Source organism: Dendrobates tinctorius, unplaced genomic scaffold (genome assembly GCF_039654945.1).
Source record: "Dendrobates tinctorius isolate UK_male_01 unplaced genomic scaffold, ASM3965494v1 ptg000272l, whole genome shotgun sequence".
In the NCBI taxonomy this organism is placed as follows: Eukaryota; Metazoa; Chordata; class Amphibia; order Anura; family Dendrobatidae; genus Dendrobates; species Dendrobates tinctorius.
In genome coordinates this window covers 312,603-338,920 of record NW_027361939.1, presented here as the reverse complement: position 1 = coordinate 338,920, position 26,318 = coordinate 312,603, and the positions used below count along the sequence as shown (strand labels likewise).

The following is a 26,318-nucleotide window of genomic DNA, read 5'->3' as shown; positions in this document are numbered from 1 at the left end:
TTAACGGGGGGGGGGGGGGGGGGGGGTCTGGATTACTTGACCCTCTACTTATAACTTTCTCCTTACCTCTACTTCCCCCTTTTTTTTCTCTCCCCCTCTCTTCACCTTTTTTCTTATTTTTCCTCTGACTATTTAATTTTTTTTTTCCCTGTTATTTTAATGTTGTTCATCAAACCTCTATTTTAAATTTTCATGAGAATACACAACACAGAGGTTGTTTTGTGTATGACAATTTTCTGGACTGAATGGTATTAATAGTTGTTATTCCAATTAGAAGAGAATATTGGTGTTAAGTACGCAACAATGGAATTAATATGCACTTTGTTTTTCATTCAAGAACCAGACATGATATTGTTGAAAGCAATGTTTTATTTTAACATTGTTAATTCAATAAACATGATTTACACAAAAATAGGTAATCAGGGTTGAGCTGCCCAAGTCGCACAGACTGGGGACATTACACTGTGACCATCTATTCGGAATTGCTGGAAGACCATGGATGGAAGGAATAAAAATAGTTGTTCACCTGCCTATGTGATTATTACAACCCACAACCTCAGATCTTCATAGCTCTGTAAATGGAGACTTTTGTGGATAGCCCTGCACAGAAGAGCATATGTAGATATGGAAATACTAGCGGGGCATAAATATATCAAACTGCAGAAGGGACGATACTGCCAGTTAGAGGGGTCAATAAAGCTGGATGCAATAATGCAGTGTGTGTGATGTGAGAATATCGATTAGGAATAAAGTCACCTTTATAAAAGACTCCTGTCCACAGACTCAGTCAGTCTCTAACCTCTACAACATGGGCAAGACCAAAGAGCTTTCTAAGGATGTCAGGGACAAGATCATAGACCAGCACAAAACTGGAATGGGCTACAAAGCCATAAGTAAGACGCTGGGTGAGAAGGAGACAACTGTTAGCTCAATAGAAAGAATATGGAAGAAATACAAAATGACTGTCAATAGCAGGGCTGTGGAGTCGGTAAGCCAAACCTGCAACTCCGACTCCGACTCCAACTCCACGACTCCGACTCCCACACATATTGCTTATATTTAAGTGAAAAATTTATTGTAGTACAATGTGAACCTCAGACATTTAATCATTTTTATGATCCCATAATCAAGATATTTAGATAGAACAGAATATATTGGTGTACTACCCGGTTTTCATTCTTTTTGGTACAGATACGATATGGATAGACAGATATGGATAAATGGATAGATAGAGCAGATTTCTAATCTGCTTTTGCTATTGAAAACATTATCTATGAGCTCAAAAACCTTTCAGGTGATGTGGTTTTTTAAAAAGATGATCAGCTTTTGCAGCTGAAAAACGTATCCTCAAAAAACACAGGAAAAACGCTGTGTGTGAATGTAGCCTTAGATCAGGAATAGAACAGCCATTTATAGGACATTTCATAACTTTCCCAAATTCCTATGAAAAAATATTCAGCACATCCTGCATTGAATTACTGTACCCAATTTATTATATATTTTAGGAGTCGGAGTCGGTCCATTTTATACCGACTCCAACTCCGACTCCACCAAAATGAGCACCGACTCCGACTCCACGACTCCGACTCCGACTCCACAGCCCTGGTCAATAGACATCAATCTGGGGCAGCATGCAAAATCTCACCTCGTGGAGTATCCTTGATCATGAAGGTGGTGAGAAATCAGCCTAAAACTACACGGGGGAAATGATCTGAAGGCAGCTGGGACAACATTCACCAAGAAAACCCTTGGCAACACATTACGATGTAAAAGGATTAAAATCCTGCAGTGCCTGCAAAGTTCCCCTGCTCAAGAAGGAACATGTGCAGGCCCATCTGAAGTTTGCCAATGAACACCTGGGTGATTCTGTGAGCGATTGGGTGAAGGTGCTGTGGTCAGATGAGACAAAAATTGAGGTCTTTAGCATTAACTCAATTCGCAGTGTTTGGTGGAAGAGAAATGCTGCCTATGAGCTGTGTAATGCACTAATTGTTCCTGAACCCAAGGTCTCTACCTTATATCTCCTCCCCAAAATACACAAGAGCTCCTCTGTGCCACCCGGGCGGCCTATTGTCTCGGAACGGGGGAACTTCTTGGAAAATATTAATAAATGGATCGATTTCCACCTACAACCCTTTGTCACCAGCCTTCCCTCGTTTCTTCGGGACACGGGTGATTTGTTGCGCAGGGTCGACGGGCTGTGCCTTGGGGGTGATACTCTTTTAGTCTCGGCAGATATGGAGTCCCTTTATACCAACATCAAATATATTGATGGCCTTAAGGCTGTCAAATATTTTTTAAGCACTTCTAGCCTATGTTTAGGAATAAGGGACCTTCTGCTGAGACTAATTGAGTTCACCCTCACACACAATTTCTTTGTGTTCAAGGGGTCCTTCTACCTGCAGCTCCAGGGGACCGCGATGGGAGCGGCCTATGCGCCCTCCTATGCGGGTCTGTTCCTGGGGCTGTGGGAGAGGGACCTCTTTATGTCAGACGAGGGTCTCTCAATGTGCCGTGTCCCTTTTTGGACACGGTACATTGATGACATTTTCTTCGTCTGGCATGGCACGCCCGTCGACCTTGAACAACTCATTATTCTCTTGAATGGCAACGATCAGAACATTCATCTAACATTCTCCTACAGTGGGGAATCTCTGGACTTTTTAGATGTCACTATTAAGAGGGACCATGCTGGGGTCCTACAGACGGACATCTTCAGGAAGGTAACCGCCACTAACTCTCTGTTACATGCCAGTTCTAGTCACCCCAAACATATCATCCGTGCCGTCCCTGTGGGGCAGTTTCTGCGACTCCGTAGGATCTTCTCCACGGACAATGATTTCTTTCGGCAAGCCGAAATCTTGCGTCAACAGTTTCTGGTACGCGGCTATAGCCACAGGTCCATCAAGCGGGCCTTTAATAGGGCTAAGTATGCTTCCCGTCATGATCTTCTATATCGTCCAGAGTCTACCCAGCACCAAAAAAACAGACGGGACTATTAGGTTTGTCACCACGTTTAGTTCTAGGTCTAACCAGGTACGTATGGCATTACAGAGAGCTTGGCCCATTCTTCAGGTTGACCCAGTAATCAACCAGTTTCTATCACAAAGACCATCCATGTCCTTCAGGCGCTCTAAGAATCTTAGAGATTATTTGGTTTCCAGCCATTATATTGCCCGAAAACCACTGACTTTTTTGGATAATTTTGTCTCTGGGGGTGGCTGTGTCCCGTGTGGTGGCTGTGTGGCATGTCCCAATATAATACGCAGTAATTCTGTGACTCCAGTGGGACCAATATGTATGACATTCGTCAAAGAATAACCTGTACCACTAGATATGTCATTTACCATGCTACCTGTCCTTGTGGCCTGATCTATATCGGCCTCACAACACGTCAGCTTAAGGTAAGAGTGAGGGAACATGTGCTGGGGATTCAAGCGGCACGCACACACGAGGACCCTGCCACCCTTAGAACTATACCACGTCATTTTTTAGATCATCATGATTGTGATGCCACCTCACTGAAGGTTAAAGGCATCGATGCGCTTAAAATCGATATTCGAGGCGGGGGTCTATCCAAAAGACTCAGCCAGCTTGAAACTAGGTGGATCTGGCAACTTAAGACTGTTCATCCACATGGCCTCAATGAGAGCCTTTCCTTTGCCCCTTTCCTTTAATCCAGTTATGTGATATTGGTTGTGGTTTTAGCATGTTCTTAATTTGTTTTTATTTTCCATTATAGTGACTGTGTGTTTCTGCTGTTTTCCGGCCCTTCATGTGATTGAATACTCCAGCTTTTTGATTTGGGGATGTGGCGCTTAAGGATCTTTTCCATATACCTTACCTTTTTCTACTGGATACTGATGTTGGACTACTCCTATCTTCTGGCTCTACACTTGGGCCATCAAATATGTCTCTTAAATATATTTTTTATTTTATGTGCATATTTCTTTTTTATGTAAGTCTGTTCCATGTGGAGTTAGGATCTAATATTGATATATGGATATATTTTTTATCCCTATATATATTAGCCATTTATCTACATGGATCACATATTGATATGTATATTATTGATTTTTCTTTTTTCTTTGTTTATTGTATCTTATATCTTTTCTGTTATGTTTGCCGTATTGTGATAATCTGATACTTATAATGTCCATTACAATTCCATTTATCTGTACCACTTGGCATTTACCTTTGCTTTCTGCCCCTTTTTCCCTGTATTGAGATGGCCGCTTGTACATTTCTCCATGCTTGGTGCAGGCACTGATTTCATTACTGCCCTCTCAGCGCTCCCCTTTCAAAAATGGCCGCAGTAACTTCCGCATGTATTGCGCATGCGCTGATGACGTCACGGACCACGTGACATCTCCCCTCCTCCCTCCCGCCCACCGTCTGACTACGCGGGGCCCCGTGATTTGTCAGCGTCAGCGGTGACTGCCATGCTGGGATGGGTCTGTGTGTCTAGTGGTTCCGGGCGTGATTGGAGTTTTTATTTTCACTCCCCTTATATAATGGGCCCATATCAGCATTAACACATGCCCCCTGAGGAAGGCACAATTGCCGAAACGCGCGTTGGGGTACGGCCGTGGTCCCTTTTGCTGCTCCTTCATTGTGTAAGTGTTCCCCAGATTATTGCTTCACCTTTGTTTTATATTACTCTGCCAGGGATTTTTACCTTTATTATATGGCTATGTCCATGGGAGAGCACTGCCTATGTCTAGATAATGAGGTACTCCACGATGATTACCGTATTTTTCGCTTTATAAGACGCTCCGGATTATAAGACGCACCACAATTTTTGAGGAGAAAAATAAGAAAAAAATATTTTTTAATAAAATGGTGGTGCCTCTTATAATCCTTGCATCTTATTGCTTACCGGGGTTGGTGGCTGCGGTGTAGAGGGGTCCCAGGCTCGCTGCTGGAGGAGGCAGGCGTGGAGTGATGCTGCAGGCCGCATTCAGGGATGAGGGGGGGCTCCGATGTGTGCTGTTGCTGCTGCAGAGTCTTGTGCTGGTGTCAGGTTTCTCCACTTGTCCGGCGGTTGGAGGCCGGTGCTGCGGGTGCTCCGGTGCGGCGTTGTGTGCCCATCGATGCCCGGGGCTCTGCCGACATTGTTTGACAGACCAGAGCCCCAGCATTTCCTTGGTTCCCTGTATATGTGCGCTGAAGTGCCGGTAAAAAAAAAAAATGGCCGCCGGCGCATGCGCAGATGGGATCTCGGGACCAGTTCTCGAGAGATGAGATCTGAAATCTCATCTCTCGAGAGCTGGGTCCGGAGATCCCATCTGCGCACGCGCGGCGGCCATTTTTTTGCAGGCACCACCGCGCGCACACAGGGAACCCAGGGAAAATGGCCGCCGGCGCGTGCGCAGATGGGATCTCGGGACCCACCTCTCGAGAGATGAGATTTCAAATCTCATCTCTCGAGAACTGGGTCCCGAGATCCCATCTGCGCACGCACCGGCGGCCATCTTTTTACCGGCACACAGGGAACTGAGGAAATGCCGGGGCTCTGGCCTGTCGCACAATGTTGGCAGAGCCCCGGGCATCGACGGGCACACAACGCGGCACCGGACACACCCGCAGCAGCGGCCAGCAACCGCCGGACGCCCCGATCACAGCCTAGGTAAGGCATGTCCGCTTTGTAAGACGCACCCCTGTTTTCCCCCCAAATTTTGGGGAAAAAAAGTGCGTCTTACAAAGCGGAAAATACGGTATGTATTTTCATGATTATTTATTCGGAGCAGCCATTGTTACCCGGCCTATCGTTTTTTGCCAATGTCACTTTTTAGCCATGTTCTGCTGTTTTCATCCTTAATAAAATCTATTTTGCACTTTACTATGCGGTATTTGAACTCTTTCACTGCTTTTTGTTTAGTTGTTGCATTTAATATGCAGTGTGTTCTGCACTGTCCATTTATGTGCTGGAATCTTGGTTGTGATCACCAGCACATCTAGATCATTATGATTTTGATAAATCACTCCAGCACATTTTGCTGTCTTTCGCTTTTATAAAATCTCACCTCGTGGAGTATCCTTGATCATGAAGGTGGTGAGAAATCAGCCTAAAACTACACGGGGAAAATGATCTGAAGGCAGCTGGGACAACAGTCACCAAGAAAACCCTTGGCAACACATTACGATGTAAAAGGATTAAAATCCTGCAGTGCCTGCAAGGTTCCCCTGCTCAAGAAGGAACATGTGCAGGCACATCTGAAGTTTGCCAATGAACACCTGGGTGATTCTGTGAGCGATTGGGTGAAGGTGCTGTGGTCAGATGAGACAAAAATTGAGGTCTTTAGCATTAACTCAATTCGCAGTGTTTGGTGGAAGAGAAATGCTGCCTATGACCCAAAGAACACAGTCCCCACTGTCAAGCATGGAGGTGGAAACATTATGTTTTGGGGGTGTTTCTCTGCTAAGGGCACAGGACTACTTCACCGCATCGATGGAAGAATGGATGGAGCAATGTACCGTAAAATCCTTACTGACAACCTCCACCAGGACATTAAAAAAAGGGTCGTGGCTGGGTCTTCCAGCAAGACAATGACCCAAACACACAGTCAAGGCAACAAAGGAGTAGCTCGAAAAGAAGTACATTGAAGTCATGGAGTGGCCTAGCCAGTCTCCAGACCATAATCCTATAGAAAACTTATGGAGGGATTTGAAGCTCCGAGTTATCAAGCGACAGCCTCAAAATCTTAATGATTTAGAGATGATCTGCAAAGAGGAGTGGACCAAAATTCCTCTTGACATGTGCGCAACCTCATCATCAACTACGAAAAACTTCTGACTGCTGTGCCTGCCAACAATGGTTTTGCCACCAAGTATTAAGTCTTGTTTGCCAGAGGGATCAAATACATTTTTTCTCACTGCAAAATGCAAATAAATTTATATAAAATTTATAAAGTGATTTTCTGGATTTTATTTTTGATATTCTCTCTCTCAATGATAAAATTTTCCTACCCTTCATATTATAGACTGTCCATGTATGTCAGTGAGCACACTTACAAAATCAGCAAGGGATCAAATACTTATTTCCCCACTGAAGGTGGGAAAACAAACTGAGCACTGAACTAGCAGCTCCACAAGCCAGCAGAACAAGAAACTCTGATCTTCATGCACATATATGTTTTAACAAAATTAGAAATGGGTAATCTTAGAGCTCATTGCCAGCAACCGGTTACATTGGGATGACAACAGCGATGAAGATTACATCAATGTTTTTAATAGAACGTAGTTTACATCATGGGATGCAGGAGGGAAGCGGAGCGACAGTCTGGACAGAGGACAATAAGTATAGTCACTGTCTAATATGAATGTAACACACAAACTAATGAAAAACATTCATCCCCACGATCTGTAGATAACGTCAGACTGTCCTACACCCCAGGATCAGCAGATCTTCAGTCTCAGACTAGTGGGAACTAAACATGAGGAAACTAAATAAACACAGCCACTGAACGAGAAGCCGCATTTTCCATGTTTTCTCAATCTTGGAGTGGTTTATTCTGGGTTCTGTAGTTTCCGTTCGCTCTAAAAACACACGAAGGTCAACAGACTAAGGCTTTGATTGAGGAGATCGCGGGGGCAGTGGGGGAGTTCGAGGAACAGCTCATTAATGGTGGGTTCACACACAAGAGGGGTTTTTCTGGCCCAAGACAGAAGTCATGGAAAAGAGAGGACGCTTTTTTTTTTTTTCAAACAACTTTTCAGATTGGTTCACAAAAACTCCATCAAAATCTGCAGGGAGTTTAAAATAAAATATTTAAAAACTGCCAACACCGAAACCAGACCAGTAAATACAATAATTAATAACTACAAAAAATATTTTGATCTCATCCCCAACACCCCCAATTATTACACAAACAGACTGGTGGTAAAATTTACGACGCTGGTTGCACACAACGCAGAGGCACCGCAGCGGAAACGAGAGCGGCTTACAAATGCCACAAAATGGGTGATCGCTTTCTCATTACTGGGGGTCCCACCAGTTGGACCTCCACCGATGCTGAGGACAGTGCTTTGGATTGTCCCGTTAGAAGCAGTAGCACTTGTGGGACCATCGATCCATTCATTCATTGAATATGGGACTGACAGGGATAGCCGAGCGCACTGCTGTCCCATGGGGCAGTGCTATGCTTGTGGGACCATCGATCCATTCATTCATTGAAAATGGGACTGACAGGGATAGCCGAGCGCACTTCTGTCCCATGGGGCAGGGCTATGCTTGTGGGACCATCGATCCATTCATTCATTGAATATGGGACTGACAGGGATAGCCGAGCGCACTGCTTTCCCATGGGGCGGTGCTGTGCATGTGAGAACATCGCTCCGTTAGACGGGGGACTCGGGATCAGCGGGAGTTGCAGTGGTGGGACCAAGCAGGAGCACCACCAATCCTGTGGACAATCAGCATGGTCTTTAGGCCCGGCAGTACATTTTTAGACTACGTCCACAACCACTGCCCCGATACTAAATGTTACATAACTACAGAACCTAAGAGATTTATGACCAATTTAGACAGTCTCACAATTGGGAATGACTGTCCTAGGAACACTGTACTGTCGATCAGACAGAAGGAAATCACCATACAAATGAGTAAAAAAAAAAAAACAACACACACTTGTTCGTCAGGGGAGATGATTTTTAAGCTTCTTTAAAGTCAGTGTTCTCGGCAGCACAGTATCTTGTGGAGATGGGTGATGTGCTGCCGACAGCATGATATTCTATCTGCACAGAACAGTAACAATTGTTCTGCGCACACAGAACTGTGGTCCTCCTCTATTAAATGACCGCTGACTTGTACATAGCGGATCTGTGGCTGTCTGACGGCTGGGATCGGGCAGAGTAAGTGCGCCCTTACACAGATACATTGCTGAGAACAAGGAGCGGTGCGAGTCTCCAGGACTGCAGGAGGTAAATCCCCAGGGCAGACCCGCGCCTCTCCTAGTTAAGTCTCCATCTCAGAACCACCACTGTTTCCAGTCCACAAAGGGGTCAGGCCCATAAAATGCACAAGGTGGCGCTCTGTTAAAGGCTCACACTTCTCCCATATACTTTTCACCCAAAATGATGTAAGAATGACACTGCAAAAAACAAAAAAAACACAAGTAAGAGCAGCAGAACGGCTGACGTGGGCTTATTCCTATCAGTAAACACATTGGCACACTCCAGTAGATACGGCACAGAACCCAGCCTCGGCTTATTATTCTGCAATAACAATGCCAACACTAGTGACAAGTGCCACTTAAAGGGATCAACAACAACAGATATGTCTTGCATAGCCTGCCTGGAGGATAGCCAGAATGGCTGCCCCCGTGCCCACCACCGTTCCTAGTTGTACTTTGCATAGGATGGCTCTGTGCAGTCGTGCCAGGAGAGGGACAGAAGGGCCCCATATTACATATCAACTGCTGGGACCTGCAGAATCAATTAACGGATTTTTTGCAGTAAAACCATTGTTCCCTTACTGTACGTTTATTTTTTTAAACTTTAGAACAAAAAAAGAAAAAAAAAAAAAAAATCATCTGCTCATTGCTCACCCTTCCCAGGTCCAGCAGCCGCGTCTCCACCACTACTCTGTCTTTGTTACTGTCTGGAGCGCTGATGTCACTTCAACAACGTTGCAACCAATCGTGCTGTCTGATCGGGCAGAGCCTCTGAGCTCAGCAATTGCCTGCAGTGTGATGAGAGCGCTGCAGACAATCACAGACACTGTAAGCAGTGGTGGAGACTCGGCTGATGGACCCGAGAAAGGAGTTAGGCCACGTTCACACGTTCAGTATTTAACGAGTTTTTTACCTCAGTATTGGCTAGCCAAAACCAGGCTTGGAACAATCGGAGGAGGAGTGGAAGGCGGCGTGCCCACGATCCGGTATAGCGGCGCTGCGATCTACAGGACAAGCATCTATGGGATTTATAGAAATCCTCTGCCCACTGTGCAGCCTCACCCATGGTGTGGGTTTATGGGCCGCAGCATGGCGATTTCAGCACGGGATACACTACTCTCCCCATAATCAGGCATTAGATGTGGTAAATCTGCATGAGTAGAACGCAGGAAAAAGAAAAAAAACACTACATCCAGAGCGCTGCTATTCCTGATCGTGGGCAGCCTAATAGGAACACGCTGCACCACTTGCTTTGGTGTACCAATACTGAGGTAAAATACTGACCAAATATTAAACGTGAGAGCAAGGCCTAAAGCACGTTTTTGTTGTTTGTTTTTTTTTTTTTTAAACCAACGAACAGGGATTTTCCTAAACCAGAAAACCCCTTTATCCACCCCATCCTGTTCACAGGTGATAAATTGCCATTTAAGCATAGACATCAGCAGGACAGAGAAAAATCGGAGGTTCAAATCAAGTTTATCATGCATCCTGCTACAGCACTGTGCAAAAGCCACATCAAGTGCCCAAAAAGTCCAGCTATAGGAATGCTAAAAAAAAAAAAAAAAAAAAAAAAGTTTCAACCTTTCAGCTCGAGATTTAAATCACGTTTTTGACATTACAAAATACGGATCTTGCAGCGTTTCCCAATTGAGGCGGTGCCATTAAAGCGGATAAGTCCCCAGATTTCACAATACAAACTTTGTAGATTATGACACAAATCTCCCAGATCAAGTGATTGCAGTTCAGTCTCAATATCATGATAGAATTGCTGCATAATCCTTAGCACAAATTTCCCACTCTCCATTCCCCTACTAGCCTGACTGACAGCTTCTCAGTGTGCCTCCTCCCTGCTCAGATCTCACCTTGCAAAGCACAAGGTGCAGTGGTCAGTCAAGCTGGGTTGAAGGAGACTGAATACACTTGATACAGGAAAGATGTCCGGTATATCTTTGTACTGTGTTAGCCAGTAGATAATTATCTACTGAATACACTTGGATTTTTTTTTTTTTTTAACTCATCTCATAAAATTGTAACTTTAACAAAATTCTGACATGGCTTTTCAAAGTAAGCACACCAGCCCTATCCGGGCCAATAAATTGCTTTATTGGGTATGCAGTTTGGATTGTGAAATCTGACAACGGATCCACTTTGAGCGCCCATTTATGATCTGCTGACCGGAGAATTGCTAACAGCAGAGGAAGGAATCAATAGCTTGCAGTCCTGTAAAGGGGAAAATCAGGGTTTGTTGCAGACTTATCACAGCATGCTCTCTTAGTGGAATCTGTGCAGACAGGCGGATCAGCACAGTCTTCAAACAGGATTTTTATGTTTTTCTTTTGCCATGTTGACAGTTCCTCCTGAATGTGAATTTGTTGAGAAGGTAGAAAACGCACGGCGTGTGTAAATAAGGAGAACACCTACTGACCCCAAAAGACGCAGCAACCACCGCAAACCAGAAGCTGTCTGCAGACTTTACTGCTTGACATAAGGATATACGAACATCTGGCCACAACAGATGTGGAGGAAAATACCGAATATATTAAAAGCCACCTTGTCAGCAAGGGTTTTCGAGCAGAGCTTGCTGGGACTTGTTGTCCCAGCCCCACAATGAGCTACTACTGGGTTAAATGTGTTCGGAGAGGTAGGAGGCGCAGACTGCCGGTGAGAGGATGTCTGAACCCAGAACCCGGACTGATGGCAGATTAGCCCAGATCTAATTAAGCGCCTTGCGGAGTAGAAGTCTTATAGGTGAAGGTGCACGGTGTGACAGGACAGCCCCCTCCACCCAGGAGGATCCCTGCCGGCTGCAGGAGGAGGCAATATCCTGTCCTTTGTGCAAGAAGACATCTGGTGACTCATCAGGATGAATCAGTGGCCTAAAAATGTGGTGACTAAACCCGATCATCAACAGCAGAGGCATTCAGAAACCAATCACTGCTGCACAAGGTGGGCAACGATTGGGGATGATGGGTGTTACAGTTTTAGCTAAAGAACTGGATGGATGGATACACAACCAGTTCATTAGCTAAAACTGGTAATGGCTGCACCTGTCATCACAGGGTGGTGGGTTTCCAGGATAACACCACCATCATCTCCAATCGCTGCCCACCTTGTCCAGCAGTGGTTGTTGTCTGAATGCCTCTGTTGAATAATGGATTTATATATACATATAATAAAGAAAAAAATCCACTTAGTGTCCATTTTTCAGGGGTATAGTCCCCAACATGTTATTTTTTAGAGTGGTTTGGCAAGACTACTGAAATAAAAAAAAACAAAAAAAAAACGGTGTCAGTATTAACCGCATTACTGGCATTACATTCATGATCTGGGGTGTAATATGCAGTGTCCTGTAAGGCCGGGAATTGATAAACATCTATTACACGCAGATTTATCCAATCCATTTTACCGTATGTGACCGTCTCCCCAACTCACTTTGTGCTTTTATTCCACCGAATGACATCTCAGATCTAATAGGCTCTGAACCACGGGGTTGTAACACGGCCTAAATCAGCAGCCAAAACATCCTGGTCTTATTCTGCCAGATTAAACATTTCCGTGCCAGGGGAAGCTGGAGAAGGCGCTGCGCACATGGCGACGCATCAAGTGCCAGTTACATATGCTGGTATATGTAATAGTAAAGCGCGGGGGCCGCCGTCTGCCGGAGTCTGAGCGAATAGTCAGGAAATCCATAGCCTGGATCGATCATATGAGGAGATGTGCCAGCTAAAAATACTACTGACTTGGGGGGATGGAGAGCTGTCAGACATCTGTTATGTCACACTGTTGGCACCTGGCTCTTGTAGGATCCATGTGAAAAATCACTTAAAATGCTCTTTGAAAGAAATTCCTATTGATTTCAATGGGAAAACTGGCTACGATTGCACATGGCGCATTTATTTTCTCCTACATGTTTCTGATGATGTTGAGAAAGAAGCAGCATGTCAGTGCAGGCATGAAAAGCCTCCTTGTGCCATTGAGAACCACAAGAAAAAGCTGATTTGTCAGATTTTATGATACAAACTGCATTCATAATTACATAGATTTTATACCTGTTGAGACTGGTGTATTTACTTTGAAAATCCATATCAGAATAGCTGTATAATCCAGACATAAAAAAGGAGCTAGAAACAGATTCCTAAAACGCTCGTATTCAAAGCAACCCAAGAACATACTGAGATTTTTTTTTACAGTGAGCACACCAGCCTCAACAGGTCTACCTATGTAATAATGAATGCAGTTGGTGCTTGAAAAAAATTAAAGTAAATAAAATAAGTGACATCTGCTTTAAAATTGAATTAAAAAAAAAAAGTGCAGATGTGAGTTTAATCTGCAGATAGTGTTAAAATGCTGCCTGGCTGCCTTATGAAAAGTGCGGCTACAGGGAGAAAATTAAATTATATCCTTCCCGGAGCCACTCACTTTCAGTCATAGTGACGTGCACGGAGTCGGTACAGTCACCGTATGCTATACTGTGAATGGCGGCTGTAGTCACTCCCTGGCACTGACAGCAGCGATCGGAGCCCAGCTCAGGCCGCGGTTATCAAAGACAGATGCCGGCAATGTAATGTAACCAGCATCTACAGCGTTAGGAAAGAGCTCCACACACTGCAAACCCCGCAACCACGGACAGACACATGCGATCAAGAATTAACGGGGTATTTCCATCTCATACATTTATGGAGATCTGTAATAAGCCATAAATGTATAGAAGAGGTGGGTGCCACCAACTGGTCGTGTAGCCATCTCGAGGCCAGCGCTCTGATGTGCTGCTGTTGGTGGATAGGTGGCTAGAATCTATTTATATAATTGCCTTGTAATGTTTTCCCTTCCTGTTCTGTCCAGATGTCACCGTATCCCAGAATTCCAAGCGGAGGAAGTTTACCGACCGCCATATGGAGACACCAAAGTGATGGGTGTCTCAATATGGAAACTGCTGCTGGTACCAACGTATTGTGCAGTACCACCAGTGGAACACCATCGCACTGCGCGAATTCAACGCTGCCGCAGTGAATCATTCGGCTGATCCCGGCGGCAGAAGCACGATGTGTCTACAGGAAGAGGAAGCCGGTCACATTATAAGGGTATTCCCACGAACGAAAGTTCATTTTAAAAATTGTCTTTGTCTGACAGTGTACGGAGCATACCACATCTCCTGGGCAGGGGAGGAAGCAAAAGACAATACTGACATTACAGCAGGAGATCACAGAGGATGCATTTTGTGAGGTAAAATATTTCACTGACTGTTATTAAACAATATTTTACCTCACAAAATGTATCCTCTGAGATCTCCTGCTGTAATGTCAGTATTGTCTTTTGCTTCCTCCCCTGCCCAGGAGCTGTGGTATGATCTGTACACGGTCAGACACAGGGGTGAGAGAGACAGATCACAAGGGGGAGACAGCTCAAACAGGACAGCACATGAGGGGAGAACACAGTACAGGAAGGAGAGAGACAGCAGACAAGGGGGATAGCACATGGGGTAGACAGGTCATAGAAGAGAGCACAGACGGGAGAAGTCAGCACATGGGGAAAGAGAGAGTGGATAGGTGGGTAAGCACATGGGGGGAGAGATTCTCAACGCTGAAAAGCCTGCCCCCATCATGACATTACCGCCCTCCCGATGCCATAGGGATTTCCCACCAGCGCATCACAGGCAGCGGCTATGATGGCACCCCGTTTGAGATATACCGTATATCAGCAGTTAATGAAATTTACAAGAGCGATCCAAGAACTGGGCCATAAGGATGGCAATACATAGGGGAGGACGAGGGCAGCCGCACCAAGGCCCAAGAGGATAGGGGGCCGATCCCGTCACAGACACAAAGAGGGGCCCATATACTGTCCTTGCACCGAGGCCCTATTTCATCTGTGTCTGCCACTGGCAATATAAGTGCATACTGAATATTTTGCACTGGATGATAAAGGGACGATTTTGTTTTACGCTTGTGTGAACTCAGGGTGACATGAATGAAATGACACCTTACTGATCACTTTAGTATCAGTGCCTCTAAAGAAAGGAACAAGTCTAATTTTGCACTGCTGTGAATGAGATGGAGCTACGGGAAGGGAAAGGTGTAAGGGAAGATGCGAGTCCATCAGCAGTATGTGATTCATTTACCAGAGCGGCGCTCGCTCCTATCGAGTGTTGCCAAGAGACAAGGAAACCGGAAGTGTCGAGAGACTTTACAGCCGGCTGTAGAGGCACATGGAGCGACGAGAGCACATAGAAACTAACTTCAAAAAGGTCTAATAAAAAATATAAGACAATAAAAACATTTTTTATTTTGAGCATAAACCCATGAACCCTCTGCACAATTTTATAAAACGTGGAGCAAAAAATGTGAAGAAAAAAAAAAAAAAAAAAAAAAAAAAAAAAAAGAAATCGGGGCTTAACCTCTTTACAATGAAGTTCAGCATGAAAAAAAGGAAAATTTTTCATACAACAATCTAAACCTCGAGGACTCGCTTACTGCGGTATTTCCACATATTTGCCACGTTTTTACAGGAGCAGCAAAGTGAATGAGATTTCAGAAGTGTAAAATATATATACTTCCCCATTGTACAGCGTCTGTCCTGCCACAACCCGTTTTTTGGTGTAGACAAATCTGTGCTGCAAACACTCAACATATGCACATGGCCTATGGCAACATTTATCAATCAATTTCTAATTGTATTGCAATAAAAAAAGCAGACCATTTTTCTCCCGTTTTCCATCAATTTATCTTGATTCACAAAAAACCTGATGAGAATAGGACATGCTCCAAATTTAATGTAAGAGATCAAGAGTCAAAAAAGTTGAATGGTTCCATTAAACGGCATATACCAAGATTAGAAGTTACCCTTTATCACTGGGATCTGACCATTAGGACCCCCTACCAATCCCAAGAATGGGTCAGAGATCTGAGAGAAGTATGTGCACCTCTGCTCCATTCATTCTCCACAACACCGCCGGAGGTGGCCAAGCGCCGTATTCAGCTGTCTCCACCACTCCCATTAAAATGAATGGAGCCGAGGTGTGTATATTTCTCCATCTTCGGTCCATTCAAGCCCCATTCTTGGGATCTGTGGCCCCAGTAGTTGGACCCCCAGCAATCAGGAAGTTCTTCCCCATTATGCAGATTGGGGGTAACATTTCATCTTGATACATAGCGTTTAAACTCTGAGTCTGTGTGCTCCATCTTACAGATGTAGAGGAGGAGAAGACCGGATCCAGCCTCAAGCAGTTCTCCAAATGGTGGGACTTGGACTAAACAAACCTCAATGACAGGTCAAAGTGACATATCCAATGGGGTGTTACAGAGTGGAAATTAAGAAAGGATTCATTCATTCATTCAGGACTTTACAATTTGTTCCATCCGGGGTCCCATATAGATAGAAAATGCCAGATTGGACACAACACAATACTGGCACAGGGGACCTTTATATAAGTATTGCACATATGCAGGAGCTGGGAGATCAATACATTATTGCCCAATAGTAATTATATGGTGAACATATAAAAGGGACAGGAAAACCATAAAAATATCTGAATCCATGATAACTACCAGTAGTTTAATGTGCATATCTCCAGTTGTCAATTTATACAGTTTGTAGAGGAATAAATGGTGCCAAAAGTGTTTCTGCATCATTTATACAGTAATGAAGCCAGCGACTTCTCGGTAATGGAGGAACAGACTGTAACCAAATGTATGGATGGACTGGTCTTTGCAAGAGCTATATGTGCATATGAATAGTGTCGGGGGTGAAATCCTGCTGGCAGTCCCTTTAACTCCACAGAGTCCTTTCTGCCTATAAACATAATCAGTATGTGCCATCTTGGTTGGCTTTATTCCGTAAGCCCCCGTTACACAATGCGATATCGCTAGCAATATCGCTGCATGTGATACTTACCTCCGACCGGCTCCCCCGCTGCTCATCGCTGGTCGCGCGAGAAGGTCCAGGACCATTTCTTGTCGGCCGCTTCCTGCTGGGCTTCCTGTGGCGCCGACGAGCGAGGCGTGCAGAGGATCGCTGCGTCTGACAGGTAAGTAGCGATCCCCGACCCCTGCGATGTCGCTGGTGAGATCTGCCTGAGTGGCAGCTCACTAGCGACCACCTAGCGATGCACCAGCGATCCTGACCGCATCATATCGTTGTCGGGATCGCTGGTGCATAGCTAGGTGTAACGGTACCCTTAGTTTCAGCGTGGTGGCCGAAATGTAAACATACAGAGGACCACTATTCTGAAATAAAATCTCCATTCACAATTGACTGTTTGCTTAACTAATCGATGGCGCCTGGCTCTGCCAACGGTAATTAATGTGCACGGGGTGGGGGGGACTTTTCTCCCCCAAATGTTTCAAGAAAATTTGTCAGTAGGCTGAACTCCACTGCCTCCTCCCACAATCTGCATACATCGGAACTGAATTTATATATTAGGCGCAGAAATACTGCAACATCAAAAACTTATCATGGGAACGGCACCCAGTGTCCGGATCCACAGTACTTCATTATTACTACCTAGCAGTAACGGAGGTTACCACAGTCTCCCACAGCCCATATTGCCTGCTGCATCGCCAACTAGGTTAGGCCAGGTTCACACTGCGTTATGGCAGACCGTTTAAACGGATTGCGCTACAAAGCGGCATTAACACGATGTAATGCATCCGTTACCGCACCCATACACTGCCATTACCGAGCGCATCGCTAACGCATGTCATAAGCGTCACTCTGTGACGGACCATCGGATGCGGTCTGCAGCGTTCGAGGGTCCGTCACTGCTAGCGCAGATTGAGCATGTGCGCTAATGCGATCAGAATATTAGAGTAGCGTTAGCGCAATCCGTTTAACACATGCGTTGAACGGGCTGCATTAACGCTATGTGAACCTGGCCTTACACACCAACTAGCTATAGTGACTAGAGGACAGAGGTGTATATAAAATATTAATCACGATCCAACCTAGAGAAGAAGGCTGATGGCAGAAGACAATCGTCTGGTGAACATTCCACCAACACAGCCAAAAACATAACAGCCCATAATGGGGTTAGCTGTACAAACTAGGTATACAAACTGGCCAACAGCCAGCACGGACTACCGGCAGCCAGCACGGACTAAAGGGATTGTGACTGTTGGTGGAAAGTCCATCAAACGATACTCAGCCTTCTTCGTGATTTCTATTAGATCTCTATATCCTCTAGTCACTGATGTTGAAAGACAAGGGTGGACAACCTTTCTGGCAAGTCCTTTCATAGACTAGTGACTACTGTGTGCAGAGTGGATCAACACAACCCCTTACAATGTTTTGTGGCTGCTGCTGGGCGTTGAACCGCAATATTTGGTAGTGGCTGCTAAACAGAGTGTGGCGCTCCTCTGTACACTGCCTACACCCAGCCAACGCCATGTATATGAGCTGTATGGTTGGTGGGTCAGATTGCACCAATCTGACACGGATGACCTGTCCTAAGGATAAAGGTTCCCACAGGGCACATTTCATGGGTCATATATGGTCCTTAAAACCCACACTTATCAGCTCTGAAACGACAGCCTCCAACCTCAGACACATACGAGACTGTAAATCAGGGTCGGGAGACCTGCATTTAGTCCGGGTTCTGTGGTCCGTATTCAGACTGTGGCAGAAAAGACAATAAATTTGTATGTGCACACATATGATATATCACATTACATACTGGGGAAAATTGGTACACCACTGGGAAAGACTGTAAGACAGCAGGACGCTGGGCCATTTGTTATGAGGGGCTATTAGGGGACTTTTGTTCATCTCAGTGTTGCACTTATTTGCGCCAAATTTATCTACGTGTCGCACAAGTTTAAAAAATTAGGTTGCTCTAGAAAGGTAATAAATAATAATGCATTTCATAAATCTTGCTTAAAACCTCATTATCAATCAAGTGAACAAAAAAGTGACAAAAGTTGGAAGCAGATTTTTGATCTACTAAAACTGTGGCAAAAGCCTGGATACATGGCCCCCTAAGACTATTAGACTATATGGCGCTCGGACCACAGTACAAAGGCCGACCTGTGGGGCATGTGCCCTGAACGGCCGGCCTTATAGGCAGCGTTGATCATATGTGGGACAGTACAGGTCATACACAAAGCCCAGTCGTGACCTCCATACAGATAGATGGATGTATATGATGGAGACCACGAGACGCCTCTGGGTCATTACTTAGCCCGGATCCAGAAGACCACAGTACCCATAGGCAGTGACCGACAGCAGGTCAGCCGTACGGGGAAGGGGAGAAGGCCGAGACTCATGGATGGATGGGCTCACATAATAAAGTAATATAGAGGGAGCGAGCCTTACAGGGAGACCTACCCACTACAGAGAACAAAGACCGTGCCCAGACACTGCTGCCAGCTCTGCCCACCCCACACACCAACCAGCGACATGTACAAGACACACGAAAATAGCACAAGAAAAAGGCAGAAAACAGAAATAAATCTAAAAAAAAAAAAAAGTCAGAGCCGGTGGTAACGGAGTAGAAGAAAGCAGAGAATGTGTGTGCAGTGGAGTATGGGGACGCTCGCTCACCTTGAGGGCAGGTCACGGCTCGGGGACGACATGTGTCTTCGGTGGCGCTCGCTCGCTGTCTGCGCTCCTCTCCAGCATGTCTGTGTCATTATACAATAGCACAGCATGCATTGCTTATTTAACATGCCGGAAGACTGCTGCATTGCATAAGAGGCCAGCCGTCCTGGCGAGCAGTCTCCACAGGCTGACTTCATCTAAGCGTGCCCCCAAGTGGCCAAACTCAGAACAGCGCTGAGCTCAAGAGGATGGCATCTAGCCTGGTCACCTGCTGATGTAAACGCTGTGTAACACCACCGCTAGGAGACCACCGCTAGGAGACCACCGCAAGATGTAACCATTCCATGCAGAACCGAATGTTAGATCCCATTTCCATCTAATAACCTTTCTCACGAGTGAAACTTTGCTGCAATTCTCTCCAGGCTGGGCGGCCCGCACGGTCTGTACAAGTGACCTCTCATTCACTGACGGCAGACATCTTACAGGATGGGGGATTTTAACCCCTTCACGACCCAGCCTATTTTGACCTTAATGACCTGGCCATTTTTTGCAATTCTGACCAGTGACCCTTTATGAGGTAATAACTCAGGGACGCTCCAACGCATCCTAGTGATTCTGAGACTGCTTTTTGGTGACATATTGGGTTTCACGTTAGTGGTAAATTTAGGTCGATAGTTTTTGCGTTTATTTGTGGAAAAAAAATTGGAAATTTGGCGTAAATTTTGAAAATGTCGCAATTTTCAGTTTTTGAATTTTTATTCTGTTAAACCAGAGTTATGTGACACAAAATAGTTAATAAATAACATTTCCCACATGTCTACTTTACATCAGCACAATTTTGGAAAGAAATTTTTTTGTTAGGAAGTTATAAGGGTTAAAGTTGACCAGCGATTTCTCATTTTTACAACAAAATTAACATTTTTTTTTTTTTTTTGGGGACCACCTCACATTTGAAGTCACTTTGAGGGGTCAATATGACAGAAAACACCCAAAAGTGACACCATTCTAAAAACTGCACCCCTCAAGCTGCTCAAAACTACATTCAAGAAGATTATTAACTCTTCCGGTGCGTCACAGGAACTAAAGCAACATGGAAGGAAATAATGGACATTTTAATTTTTCCAACAAAAATGTTCTTTTAGCATCAATTTTTTCATTTTCACATGGGCAACAGGATAAAATGGATCCTAAAATTTATTGAGCAATTTCTCCTGAGTGCACTGATACCTCAAATGTGGTCAAAAACCACTGTTTGGGAGCACGGAAGGGCTCTGAAGGGAAGGAGCGCCATTTGATTTTTTTAATGGAAAATTAGCTCCAATCATTAGTGGACACCATGTCGCATATGGAGTGCCCCCTGTGACCCCATTTTGGAAACTAGACCCTCCAAGGAACTTATCTAGATGTGTTGTGAGAACTTTGAACCCCCCCAAGTATTTCACTAAAGTTTAAAGTTTGAACCCCAAAAGTGGTTGTCCAATTTGTCCCGAATACCCTAGTATCCCAAATGTGGGGTGGGGGGGGGGGAAACTACTGTTTGGGCACACGTTGGGGCTCGAAAGGAACGTACTGCTGGTTTGGAATGCAGACATTGATAGAATGGTCTGCTTCATGTTATGTTCACAGAGCCACTGATGTGCCTAAACAGTGAAAAACCCCCACAAGTGACTATTTTGGAAACTAGACACCCCCCCTAGAAGAGCTTATCTACATGTGTGGTGAGCACTTTGAACCCTTAAGTGCTTCACATAAGTTTATAACGCAGAGCTGTGAAAATAAGGAAAAAATAATTTTCCATAAAATTATTTTTTAGCCCCAAATTTTTTATTTTCCCAAGGGTAACAGGAGAAGTTAGACCCCCAAAGTTGTTGTGCAATTTTTCCTGAGTACGCTGATACCCCATATGTTGGGGTAAACCAATGTTTGGGCACACGTCGGGGCTCGGAAGGGAGGGAGCACGGTTTGACTTTTTGAACGCAAAATTGGCTGGAATCAATGGTGGCGGCCATGTCGCGTTTGCAGAGCCCCTGATGTGCCCAAACAGTGGAGACCCCTCAATTCTAACTCCAACACACCCCCAACCCTCATTCCAACCCCAACCGAAAATACTTTATTTTTCCCCTATCTAAGGGGGCGATAAAAGGGGGGTTTATTTACTTTTTTTTTATTCTGATCACTGTGAAAGAGTCTATCACAGTGATCAAAATGTACCTGGAATGAATGGGATCAGCCGGGTGCCGGCCAATCTCAGCGGGCACACTGTGCATGCGCCCGCCATTTTTTAACCGTAAGCTGGCTGCACCCATGGGGGAAGGCCTGGAGACGGGGGGACACCGGGAGGTACAGGAGGGGGTGGAATCGGAGGGCAGAAGAGGGGAGGAAATACTGATGGCGGCGATAGATCGCAGCCGTTAGTCGGTGGCGGCAGCAGATCGCGGTCTCCAGCCTAGGCCGATGATATTGCAGCATCGGCCATGGCTGGATTGTAATATTTCACCAAGTTTCATTGGTGAAATATTACAATTGCTCTGCTTGGCTGTTGAAAGTGAAACAGCCAATTAGAGCGATCGTAGCAACGGAGGGTAAAGCCACACCCACCCAGGGTCAAGTACAGGTCCTCCTGTACCTGCGGGTCGGGTGACATTTCAGTAACGCCAGTCACCCGACGCGCAGGAACGAGATCCCGCCATGACGCATACGTTGCGTCACAGGTGGGGAAGGGGTTAAGGACACAAATGTTAAGAAAGGATGGGAAATCTTGAAAAATTAGATTCTCAAAGCACAATCGTTAACAATTCCAAAAAGAGGGAATAGGAAGCATTTAAGGAAACCAGGAAGGATGAACACAGAACTTAAACACATGCTAAAAAGGAAGAAAGAACTGTGTTTCAAATGGAAAGAGGAAGGTATATCTAAAGAATAATATAATGCTGTCTGCAGAACCTGCAGGGCACAAATCAGAATATCAAAGTTGACAATGAACTGAGGCTTGCAAGAGATGTCAAAAGCAATTAAAAGGATTTAGGGGATGTCAAAAGTAAGAGAAAAGTCAAAGATGCTATAGGATTTTTACAGGATGAAAATGATGAAATGGTAAGAAAGGATGTTGAGAAGGCCAAACATTTAAATTCCTTTTTTCTCTTAGAAAGGAAATGTAACATCAACTGATCTTCACTGTCCTATTAAAGGAACAGAAGAATCCAGGATATCTATAAAACAGAAAGATAGTGAGGAAGCACTTAGCTAACATAAATGAATTCAAGTCTCCAGGTCAAGATGAATTACACCCCAGAGTACTGAAGGAGATGGAAGAAATTTTTGAACCCCTCTCCATAATCTTTGAAAATTCTCGGCGAACAGGAGAAGTCCCAGAAGACTGGAGAAGAGCAAATGTTGTTCCTATCTTCAAATCTTCAAAAAGGGGAAGAAGGTGGACCCAGGCAACTATAAGCCGGTGAGTCTGACTTCTATACCAGTAAAGATCTTTGAACAAATTATTAAAGGGAACATATCAGCTGTTTTGGCTGCTATAAGATGTGGCCACTGCCTTTCAGGGCTACTCTACAGCATTCTAATTCTAATACAGCATCCACCTTTCAGGATTTTTGGGTGCGCCAGAGGTCAGACCCCAGGCAATTGGAAAGTTTTCCTCTATTCCATGTATAGGGAATAACTTTAAAACTTGAGACAACCGCTTTGAAGAGATTATGTTACTCCAAACTTGAAAATACCCCCTTTAAATGTCAGATCTAGTAAGGATCAGACTACTGGGACTCCGTCCCCCAAAATCCCCCTTGTAAATTTAAACATGTCATAAATTCCCCAACAATTTCCTAGTGGGGGAAAAAAGCAAAAACAAAACAAAAAAAAAAAAAACAACTTTCAACTAGCAAGTTTCATTACCAACAAACAGCAAACTATGTTATTACACAATAGCAGCATTTTCATCTGCCCATGTCATTACGCCATCCACGGCCGTCAATGTCACCTGCACGATCTACGCACTAGCCTTACAATTCCGATACTAATCTTACTGAGTATTGTGCCTGCGGGACAATCACAAGAGGACAGTGGTAATAAATCCGGGAGGCAGGAAAATTCCTAAAAATAGATGGTGCATTAGTTACCAGCCACCTGAGGCCGTCAGAGTAAATTACGTCTGGACTAGAGCCAAAGCATGTGAGCTAGAAAGATAACGCAGAACAGCATGGAAACTTCACCAAGGAATATGTCTCACATCCAAGCACGCCACTGCTGCAATGCAAAGGTATACCCAGAGGAACATGGCGGTTTATACTATGCAGGACAACCGCTTTCAATATTTATTTTCATGAGTAAGCTGAAGAAAAAAAAATAAAATACACCTCAGAGTCACAGCTAAATCCAGTGATCGACTGCTCATCCTAGAGAACATGGCGGCAGGAAAATGTTCATGTTCTTGTTTTACCCAACAGGATGGATCAGATTAAGCTGGCCATACACAAATAACTGTGCACAAACGATGCTCCAGCCGACTCGCCCACGCGCAGGAGCGCTCCCCGCCCACGCGCAGGAGCGCTCCCCGCCCACGCGCAGGAGCGCTCCTCGCTCAGACGACTCGCCCACGAGCGCTCCTCGCTCAGACGACTCGCCCACGAGCGCTCCTCGCTCAGACGACTCGCCCACGAGCGCTCCTCGCTCAGACGACTCGCCCACGAGCGCTCCTCGCTCAGACGACTCGCCCACGAGCGCTCCTCGCTCAGACGACTCGCCCACGAGCGCTCCTCGCTCAGACGACTCGCCCACGAGCGCTCCTCGCTCAGACGACTCGCCCACGAGCGCTCCTCGCTCAGACGACTCGCCCACGCGCAGGAGCGCTCGCTTGGCTGTGTTCTCCTGTGTTCTTCGTGTGAAAGTCACCGACTATCCCATTGTCCAGTGATTTGTCTCAGGGAGAATTAGTGCGACTGGCAGTCCGAAATCGAACCTGAGTGATCGACATACCCTCTGACCATCAGCTGACCGGACCAGAAACCCCATACAATGGACAATCATCCAAACCCGTGGATATCGGCGGGTTCAGCAGACAGTCTAATGTATATAGACATACACAAGAAAAAGATGATTACAAGGCAAAACGTTTTTTATTCCAAAAATGTAATTTTTATTAGAAAAATCCATTAAAAACATACTGCCAAGATATAGGGAAAAATGCTCACTTCCATAATCACTCATTAACATGCGAAGCCAGATGACAGAAAGTACAAGAACACGTGGTGATTGCAGGGTCTATGCTCACCGCTCTGCAGCTGGGCGGATTGCAGGATAGCTTCAGTCCTCCTGCACTTCTCCCATACAAAGCCATCGCTTCTAGCAGCATGGCAGAGCGTTCAGGGCAGACATGCAGCACAGCTATTCTGTTGCTCCGAACTGTCAGGCTGTGTGCCCACGTTGCTTTTTTTAAGCGTTTTTGATGCGTTTTTCGGGGTCAAACCGCATAAAAAACGCTTAAAAGAAGCATCCCATTCATTTTAATGCATTTTGGCCTTTTTGTGCCAATGGATGCGTTTTATACCGCTAAGGAAACGCTTAGCGGTAAAAAACGCAGCACGTTCATTAATTTCCGATTAGGTCCGCGTTTCTGGCTATTTCCCATAATCCAGAAGACGCGCGGAAAAAAACGCATCAAAAACGCGCGTTTTTTGCACAAAAACCGTGCGAAAAAAAAGTTTTAGGCTGTGTGCCCACGTTGCGATTTTTAAGCGTTTTTGCCACGATTTTCGGCGCAAAAACGTTTAAAAATCGTGTACAGAATGCCCTCCATGCATTCCTATGGCATTTCGCACATGCTGTGCTAATGCTGCGCTTTTTTCCGAGGCGGAAATGCATTGCGGAAAAAAAAAAATCGCAGCATGCTCATTCTTTTGTGCGAAATCGCAAAGAATTGCCGCGATTCCGCACCCATGGGAATGCATGAGAATCGCTTTACTTCCCGCATGTGGCTATGCCCACCATGCGGGAAGTTAAGTGTCTCATGTGCGGTTGGTACCCACGGTGTGGAGGAGAGGAGACTGTCCTCCAGGCCCTGGGTACCATACCCCTGTAAAAAAAAAAAAAACAGAATAAAAAAAAAAAAATTGGGGTATATTTACCTTCCCGGGCCACAGCGTTCCCAGTAATGCCTTGTGGCACGGTCCAGTGATGACGTAGTCTCGCGAGATCGCTATAGCAACGCGAGACCAACGTCATCAGAGGTCCGGGATGGCAACGCAGGACGCCGGAAGGTAAATATACCCCGATTTTTTTATTTTATCTTTTAACATTTTATCTTTTACTATTGATGCCGCATAGGCGGCTTCAATAGTAAAAAGCTGCTCACACTTGTCAAACACTATGTTTGACGAGTGTGACCAACCTGTCAAATCACTTTCCAAGCGATGCTTCAAATCGCTTGGAAAGTGCTTGAGAAAATCGCTGCAAAATCGCGAACAGAAACGCGGTAAAATCGCGGTGAAATCACGCGATTTCTGGGAAGGAGTCCGGTTTTCAGTGTGCGTTTTAACACGCAACGTGGGCACATAGGCTAAACCAGAATTCTGGAAAAACAGGCTTAATGGGAGACAGCTTTTGTTGTTTGCCATCCGTTTTTTGTTTTTTTTTCATAATGCGGCATTTTCTCAGTAGTGTTTTTAATGCCAATTACCCATTAAAACAGCAATTCCAGGGGAAAAAAAAAAGTCTTATAAAAAGGCACTAGAAACTGTTGGCATTTTTTGCTGGTGGTGTTTTTTAAACGTGATGAAATCAGGGCTGTGGAGTTGCAAAGCCACAGCCCCAACTCCTCAATTTCCTCGACTCTGACCCCCACAGCACTGCCCACACTGAGCATGTATATAAAGTGAGCATGAGCATAAA

At 45.1% G+C, this 26,318-nt stretch overlaps 1 protein-coding gene across 2 annotated transcripts in view; it reads right to left on the bottom strand.

The window, feature by feature from the left end:
• SLC23A2 (solute carrier family 23 member 2) overlaps positions 1–26,318 on the bottom strand; it is a 163,382-nt gene that overhangs the window by 126,475 nt on the left and 10,589 nt on the right. Inside the window, exon 1 of one of the 2 annotated variants that reach the window (XM_073559496.1) lies at positions 19,428–19,729. The exons of the other annotated variant lie outside the window; for it this stretch is intronic. The gene's annotated coding sequence lies outside the window, so the exon portion shown is untranslated. Of the gene's footprint in view, positions 1–19,427; positions 19,730–26,318 lie in introns of those variants that run through there. 2 annotated transcript variants of the gene reach the window in all.